Genomic DNA, 9229 nt, shown 5'->3' with positions numbered 1-9229 from the left:
TAGCTCTGAAGGTCTGTGTTTCCAAGTTACACCCCAGGGTCTACCTCTTAGCCAATAGGAGCTCGGTTTCTGAAGCCCCATCACCTCCCCCGACATCTGTTTAGTCTCCACAGTAACAGCAACATCCTCAGTGTTCCTGAGAGAAGATCTGGCTGGAGCATGACTCTCAGGGGCCTGGGTCTCAGGGCCAGCCCCTTCTGGACCCCAACGTGCCAGACAGTACACTAAGTCACGTGAACATGACTCATCTTCCTGAAGCTCCCCTCATATGGGAAGACTCGGTCAGGAATGGACTGTGGTTGTGTAATTATTTATCCACAAGGTGATTTAAAGTAACACGCCCCTCTGGGGCAGTAGAGGAGGAGATGGTTAGATAGCATCACCGACTCAATGAACATGAATCTGAGCAAACTCCGGGAGATAGTGGAGGACAGAGGAGCCTGGCGTGCTGCAGTCCACAGGGTCGCAAAAAGTAGACATGACATCGAGACAGAACAATAACAACAACACACACACAAATCTAGGACAGCCAGAGCAGGCAGCTAGCTCACCGGGATGGCCACCAGCCATGGCACTGCTCCCCACAGCCCCCCACCCCCCAGTCTGAGGCAAATGATGGGCTTGGCCAAACCCCACAACCTTCCAACAGTGCAGGATGGAGCCCACAGTGGGAGGTCGGCAGGAAGGATGGTTGCAGGCCCGGAGCTCCCAGACCATGAGGGGTGGGCAGGGCCGGCTGGATGCACGTGGTCATCTCCAGGAGCTGCAGCTGGCCACCCTGCTGCTCTCTATCCTCTGTGGTGCTCTGGGAGGACCAGACTGTGGTCACCAGGGCAGCTTTGCAACTGAAGTCAAGCCCCTCTGAGCTGCCTCCAGAGCTGGTTGTGGGCACCATGGCACAGCTCTCTGCAGGCAGCCCAGAAACTCACTAATCACCCACTGATCAATCTCTCTATTGCTGTTTACCAGCGGACAGGGGAAAGAAAACTCTAGATGTAATAATTCAAAGTACAAAAGACATGAGACTTCCCTGCTGGTCCAGTGGCCAAGACTCCATGCTCTCAACGCAGGGGGCTCAAGTTCCATCCCTGGTCAGGGAACTAGATCCCAAATGCCACAGCTAAGAGTTCTCACGCTGCAACTAAAGATTCCACATGCTGCAGCAAACTCTGCACAGACAAATAAATAAAGAACGTTTTAAAAAAGAAAGACTAAGCCACTTTAGAAAAATAAAACAATAAAAAGTACAAAAGACGTGGTTTCCTTTGATTTGATTAATATATTTCTTGCCATCAGTAGGAATGGAGTTTTTCAAATACAGGTTAGACCAGTTCTCTGAAGGATACAGACACAAGTTTTCGACACCTGAATCCAGTGGTCTGAAAATACTGCACTGCTTATACCGGTTAAAATGACTTTGTACCGTCAAGCGTGGGCTCTGCTCCTGGTGAAGGGAAAGCCTGCTACTCACGACAGTGGAGGCAGCAGCAGCCACAGCTCTGAGAACTGGACGGAGGAAGCAGAAATGGGGTCCCTGTGGGCTGAAGACTGCAGGAGAAAGTCTGGAGAGGAAAGAGCTGGAGAAAGAAGTTAACCTGAGACGCCTACACGACGTGTGACTCTACGTACGAAGCTGCTCCCGTCCTGGGCTCCCTGCTGAGCCCTGCTTGGAGCTGACCCATGGCCACATAGCAAAGACCTTGACAGCTGAACTGAAATGGAGACGCCAGTAGGAGGTGACACGGAGCCTGTGATCTTACCCAACTGGACTCACTGCTCGCATTTAAAAAAAAAAATTTTTTCCAGAGAATTTTAATAAGACCCAGAGTCTAAGCAATACAATGCTGAAAATGTCCAGGAGACAATCCAGAATAACATGACATATGAGGAACCACAAAATTCTCAAGAGAAAGACAGTCGTTAGATGCCCCCAAGGTGACCCAGAGGTTGGAATTCTCTGACAAAGACTTCAAGCACCTGCTGTAACTCTGCTCCATGTGATAAAGGAAAATACACTTGAGATGAATGGAAAGATAGAAAATCTCATTAGAGAAATAGAAACAGCCAAAAAGAACTGAGTAGAAACTGTAGAGCTGAAAGGTTAAATATCTGAAACTTCAAAAAATCATTGGATGGACTTTGATAAAAAGAAACGTTCATATATGGAGATACAGGGAGGTGGTTCTGGCTTATCTGTGAGTTAACTTGAATTTGGTGCTAACTAGAACGGACTGCTTGTGGTGTATCAAACATAACCTGTACATCTGCCTTAATTAGTAAAGATAAAGGCACACTGTCCAGAAATAAAGACTGTCCATGGTAAAAATAAAAGATTAAATGTCTCCTTCCTGGGACACCAGTGGCTGGTTCTTTGATGGTAAGTCTCCTTACCAGGTGCCAAGGCCATGCTAACTCACTATGCAAATGCTGGTCTGGTTTTTGAAACCATGAAGGAAAGTATCCCTGACTTGTTAATGTTCTTTGTTCAGAGAAGACATAAACCTGTGCTGAAAACTCTGCTTCTGTGGAACAGCTCTCAGAACAATCTGGGAAGTGGGCTTTGGGTTAGACCTCCGTTTGGCTCAAATAAAACTCTTTCTATCTTATTATTGATTGAGTATTGATTATTTTCATCAACAGCTTAACAGCAGAATGGTGATGACAGGGAAGTCTGTGAACTTGTAGACAGAACAGAAGAGTTCCAATCTAAACAACAGAGAGGAAAATAAGACTGAAAAGGAAAATGAACAGAGCCTCTGGGACCTGTGAGACAGTAGCTAACATTTGTGTCATTTGAGTCCCAGAGGAGAGGAGGGAAAAATGGTACGGAAAAACATCTAAAGTAATAATAGCATGAAACGTCCCGAATTTGGGGAAAGACGTAAATGCAGTTTCCACCAGCTCAGCAAGTCCCAAAGAGGCTGAAGTCAAAGAACACCGCGCCCAGACACTAAACTGATTTAAAAAAAGAAAAAGATAAAGAAAAAGTCTTCAGCTGAAGGAGAAATGATACATGATGTGTAGTGTGTGAAAGACTACACAATGTGTGATTCTAACACTTTGTTGTTATTTAGTTGCTCAGCCATGTCCGACTCTTTCCGACCCCATGGACTATTTGTCCATGGAATTCTCCAGGCCAGAATACTGCAGTGGATAGCCTTTCCCTTCTCTAGAGAATCTTCCCAACTCAGGGATCAAACCCAGGTCTCCCGCATTGCAGGCAGATTCTTTACCAGCTGAGCCACCAGGGAAGCCCAAGAATACTGGAGTGGGTAGCCTATCCCTTCTTCAGGGGATCTTCCTGACCTGGGAATTGAACCAGGGTCTCCTGAATTGTGGGCAGATTCTTTATGAACTGAGCTACCAGGGAAGCCCTCGCTGTATAGGGAAACAGCAGTTCAGATGGTGGTTGATTTCTCATAGAAAAACAGAGGCCACAGAAAGACATGGAGGAAGCCTGAACACATATTGCTAAGTGTAAGATGTCAACCTGAAAAGCCTACACGACGTGTGATTCTAACACATTATTATTTAGTTGCTCAGTATCTGACTCTGCGACCCTGTGAACTGCAGCACGCCAGGCTTCCATGTCCTTCACTGTCTCCTGGAATTTGCTCAAACTCATGACCATTGCCTCGGTGATGCCATGCAACCATCTCATCCTCTGTCGCCCCTTTCTTCTCCTGCCCTCAATATTTGAAAAGCCAAAGGGCACATTTAAATGAATATGGAGAAACATTGAAATAAGAAAGCAGGAGAAGGGAACAGAGGGACAAAGGCCAGGGGGACAAACAAAGCAAACAGTAAAATGGAGACAAAACCCAGTCGGATTGACGATCATGGTCAAGGTCAATGGTCTGAACTCCCAACCCAAGGTTCAGGATCACAGCCGGCGTTTACTAAACACCATTCCATGGTGAGTTGTCAACCATGTTACCCAGCAAGGCAAGGAGGGAGGAGCAGGGCTGAAGGCAGGCGAATCCTGGATCAGGGACCAGTGCTGACCCTGGGCTTAACCAGGGACCATGCGTGATGACTGAGCCTCGGCCCCAGGGCTAGGACCCAGGGCTTCCACGACCTTGAAGACTGGTGGAGCTTCTGTTTAGAGGTCAGCGGTTCTGCTGACCACACTGCCCCGGGGTGCCCCACCCCCCCCAGGCGGGTTCCCTCATTCCCTGTGGGGGCAGCCTCGTGGGGTCCCACGTCCCTCCACTGCGGGGGGACAGGAGTGGGTTCTCACCCACACAGCTGGAAATCCCAGGTGGCCTGGTGAGCTGAGCAGCCCCGGAGCTCCCGCGAGTACCCCCACTCCCCATCCTGGGATCCTCTGAGTACGCTCCTTGTCTGGCTACTTCCTGGAAATAAAACATCCAGACTGCTTTCCAGCCTTAAAGGAAGAAGAGCTGCAGGCGTCTGTCCACGGCTGTGGACGGCGTCCCTGCCCATCGGCCGGACTGTGTGCCCAGGACCAGGTCTGGGCTCTCCCCACCCCCAGATGCTGCGCCGGGGCCACAGGGAGAGCGGCAGCTGGGTGACCTCCTGGGCCCCTCCCTGCTCTAAAAAGGGACAGCGTGAGGCCAGCAGGGCAGGCGCTGCACGCCCACGGGGCCCCTCGGGAGGGCGGGAGGGGACACAGGGCAGGCAGCAGGTGAGGGTGGCTGAGGCCGACCGGCCGGGACAGCTGGGCCCGTGTGGACGAGCCATCCCTCTCTGTCTCATCTGGGGCTTGTCCTGGGAAGCCGGAAGACAGGCCTGGCATCCCAAAAAAGAGGCCTGTGGCTTAGTAAGACGGAGCTATTTTTATGTATCTGCCCTCCAGGGACAGCCACAGAGGGGAGGGCCTGGGGCGCCCGGGAGCACAGCTCAGGTCAAGGCGGGAGGGCAAAGGTCAGGGCGGGCCCCCGCTCCCAGCAGAGGAAAACAGCCTCCTCACACCTCCGCACCCTATCAGACACAGCCTCTCGGCCCCAGGGGGCCAGTGATGGAAGAGATGGGCAAGAAAGCTTTTGTGTCAGAGGCCTGGGTGTGGTGGGCTGTGCGCTGCCTGAAAGGGGCCTGGTGGTGCTGGGGAGCTAATGCTGGGGATGGTGACACCCCGGAATAAGGCCTTAAGGTTCTGGGGGCACCTTAGTCCCCTCCTCATCTCCTCCTCCCTCTTGTTGTCCCCTCCACTCCATCCTCAGTTCCTCTGAGCCTGAGAACAGGCCTGGGCACCCTGCCCTCTGATCCCCGGCTTGTCCAGAGCAGCTGGGGGACCAGTCCGGGTTCTCGTGAAGCTCTGCACCCCAGAGAGGGAACCACCTGAGGCTCTCCTGAGATAAGTGGCCCAGGTGAGCTGAGTGGGGGGCAGGGGTAGGTGACCATGACCTAACTCAGCTCAGAGAGGGGTTGTCGGTTTATTTTTGGGGTTCGGAGGGCAGCAGAGATGCTCACAGAGATGGGCCCTGGGCTGCCAGCTCTGTCCTGGACTGGGTCCCCAGGACCCCTCCCTGTGTTCCCAGTAGAGCCAGGCATTTGCAGACCTTCCGATGTCAACTGGAGAGGGTGAAAAGGGGTCCCCCAAACACGTCTTTGTCCTGACACTTGGAACCGGAGCACATCACTTTACATGGAAGTACGGTCTGTGCAGGTGTGTGACTGAGCTAAGACCCTGGGGTAGGATTTTCCTGGGTGACCAGAGTGGACTCTAATTCCAGGCAAGAAGGAAGGGGCCAGCACAGACAAGAGGGGGCTTCCCTGGAGGCCCCATCATGAGGGCAGGTGCCAGCCCTGTGGCAAGACCCAGGACACATGCAGGCGCGTCATGGGTGAGAGTGATGTCACGGAGGCTCGGACTCCAGATGCCACCTGCATGGCGTGAGCCCCCAGTCTGGGAGTGGGCAGTGGCCTCCGCGCCAGTCTGTCTGTCTGTCCACCACTTTCTCTGGCAGGGCCGCCAACCCAGACTGCCCTTCCTGTGGGGCAGGGGCTTTCCAGCCCTTACTCACCACTTCCCTGGCGTTTGTCTGTCGAGGCCCCACCCACTGGCAGTGGTTCTGACTTGCCCGGGGCTTTTCGTGTCTCTTCATGCCCGTTATGTAAGGAGCACTTTATGTAACCACAGGCCTCTACTGTCCCAGGTCTGGGGGCCACACCAGCTCTCAAGGATGCTGGCTCGAGTCCCTAACACTTGGATGGGTCCATGCAGTGGGCACCCAGCCTGCTCGTACGCTAATGCACCCCCATTTTTTCTCCACCTTCCTCCTTCCTCTTGTAAGCAGACAGCAAGCAGTGCTTGGCCAAAGGCAGGCCCACTCCACCCCCTGCTGGGCAATGAGGCTTCAGGGACCCCAAAGGAGAGACAGGATGAGGCCAGATGGGGTATTAAGGCAAAAGCAGGGGGCTGGCTGGGGCAGGTCCCCCAGAAGCAGACGTGTAGACAGTTCACATGGGAGGTGAACCAACAGGCCAGGAGACGAGCAGGGAAGGAAGGGAGCCACCTTGTTCCTGGGATGGGGCCCACCTTGACACAGGAGGGACAGGAAGAGAAGGTGCGACCCAGGGAGGCCGGGTCACGCTGCACAGATTGCCTTTGGCACCATGTAGCTAGAGGCGGCGACAGAAAGACACCCCTGTGTCCCCACCTCCGCCTCGGGGCTCCCAGCAGGGTGTGACACCAGCCACTCAGGATGGCAAGGCAGCGGGGCCCGGGACCCCCATCCTCGGGGGTCAGGTCTGCTCCAAGAGCCGAGCTCAGTGAGGGATCTGGGGGCGCTCAGGCCCAGCACCTCCCAGACCCCAAAAGGCTAGGATGGGAGCTGTCAGAAGGGAGACCATGGTCAAGGCCACAGGAGGGGAGCCCCCCACAGACCCTGCAGGGACAAGAGCACTTATGCCCGTCTGAGACAGTGGGGTCCCGGTTTCTGATCAGTGTGGGTTTCTGATCGGTGTGGGTTTCTGAGTCTGCGGGTGGGAGGCCCTGGCCCTGGTATCCACCCTGGTGAAGCTGCGCTGGCCCATATGCCCTCTGCTGCCTTCTGAGGTATGTCCTGTTTGCTCCTTGCTGGCCATTCCAGAAGCCGGGACTCTCCACTGGCTGAACACTCGGAGGCTGAGCTCCTTTCTATTCCCAGATAGGAAGACTCTGCAACCCTCTGGTCAGTATGTGGGGAGCTGACTTCATTCTGCAGGGATCAACTGGCAGGAAAGTCATCACACAAATGGACGGTGTTTAGTTCAGTTGCTCATTCATGTCCGACTCTTTGTGACCTCATGGACTGCTGCACGCCAGGCTTTCCTGTCCATCACCAACTCCCGGAGCTTACTCAAACTTATGCCCATCGTGTCAGTGATACCATCCAACCATCTCATCCTCTGTTGTCCCTTCTCCTCCTGCCTTCCATCTTTCCCAGCATCAGGGTCTTTTCAAATAAATCAACTCTTTGCATCAGGTGGCCAAAGTATTGGAGTTTCAGCTTCAGCATCAATCCTTCCAACGAATATTCAGGACTAATCTCCTTTAGGATTGACTGGTTGGATCTCTTTGCAGTCCAAGGGACTCTCAAGAGTCTTCTCCAATACCACAGTTCAAAAGCATCCATTCTTTGGCCTTCAGCTTTCTTTATAGTCCAACTTTCACATCCATACATGTCTACTGGAAAAAACCATAGCTTTGACAAGATGGACCTTTGTTGGCAAAGTAATGTCTCTGCTTTTTAATATGCTGTCTAGCGTGGTCATAGCTTTTCTTCCAAGGAGCAAGCATCTTTTACTTTCATGTCTGCAGTCACATTCTGCAGGGATTTTGAAGACCCAAAAAATAAAGTCTGTCACTGTTTCCATTGTTTCCGCATCTATTTGCCAGGAAGTGATGGGATCACATGCCAAGATCTCAGTTTTCTGAATGTTGAGTTTTAAGCCAGCTTTTTCACTCTCCTCTTTCACTTTCATCAAGAGGCTCTTCAGTTCTTCTTCACTCTGTGCCATAAAGATGTTGTCATTTGCGTATCTGAGGTTATTGAAATTTCTCATGGCAATCTTGATTCCAGCTTGTGCTTCACCCAGCCCAGCATTTCGCAGGATGTACTCTGCATATAAGTTAAATAAACAGGGTAACAATATGCAGCCTTGACATACTCCTTTCCCACTTTGGAACCATGGGAAAACCATGTTGTTCCATGTCCAGTTCTAACTGTTGCTTCCTGACCTGCATACAGATTTCTCAGGAGGCAGATCAGGTGGTCTGGTATCCCCATCACTTTAAGTATTTTCCACAGTTTGTTGTGATCCACACAGTCAAAGGCTTTGGCCTAGTCAATAAAGCAGAAGTAGATGTTTTTCTGGAACTCTCTTGCTTTTTCAATGATCCAACGGATGTTGACAATCTGACCTCTGGTTCCTCTGCCTTTTCTAAAACCTGCTTGAACATCTGGAAGTTCTCCATTCACATACTGCTGAAGCCTGGCTTAGAGAATTTTGAGTATTACTTTGCTAGTGTGCGAGATGGATGCAATTGTGCGGTAGTTTGAACATTCTTTGGCATTGCCTTTTTTGGGGATTCGAATGAAAACTGACCTTTTTCGGTCCTGTGGTCACTGCTGAGTTTTCCAAATCTGCTGACATATGGAGTTCATCACTTTCACAGCATCATCTTTTAGGATTTGAAATAGCTCAACTGGAATTCCATCACCTCCACCAGCTTTGTTCGTAGTGATGCTTCCTAAGGCCCACTTGACTTCACATTCCAGGATGTCTGGCTCTAGGTGAGTGGGAGTGATCACACCTTTGTGGTTTTCTGGGTTGTGAAGATCTTTTTTGTACAGTTCTTCTGTGTATTCTTGCTACCTCTTCTTAACTATCTTCTGCCTCTGTTAGGTCCATACTATTTCTGTCCTTTATTGGGCCCATCTTTGCAAGAAATGTTCCCTTGGTATCTCTAATTTTCTTGAAGAGATCTCTATCTTGGCCATTCTATTGTTTTCCTCTATTTCTTTGCATTGATCACTGAGGACAGCTTTCTTATCTCTCCTTGCTATTCTTTGGAACTCTGCATTCAGATGGGTGTATCTTTCCTTTTCTCCTTTGCCTGTAGCTTCTCTTCTTTTCTCAGCTATTATAAGGCTTCCTCAGACAACCATTTTGCCTTTTTGTATTTCTTTTTCCTGGAGATGGTCCTGGTCACTGCCTCCTGTACAATGTCACGAAACTCTGTCCATAGTTCTTCGGGCACTCTGTCTATCAGACCTAATCC

The sequence above is a fragment of the Cervus elaphus genome, chromosome 19, assembly GCF_910594005.1.
Source record: "Cervus elaphus chromosome 19, mCerEla1.1, whole genome shotgun sequence".
In the NCBI taxonomy this organism is placed as follows: Eukaryota; Metazoa; Chordata; class Mammalia; order Artiodactyla; family Cervidae; genus Cervus; species Cervus elaphus.
The sequence above is the reverse complement of the archived record's forward strand: the minus strand, read 5'-3'. Positions refer to the sequence as shown.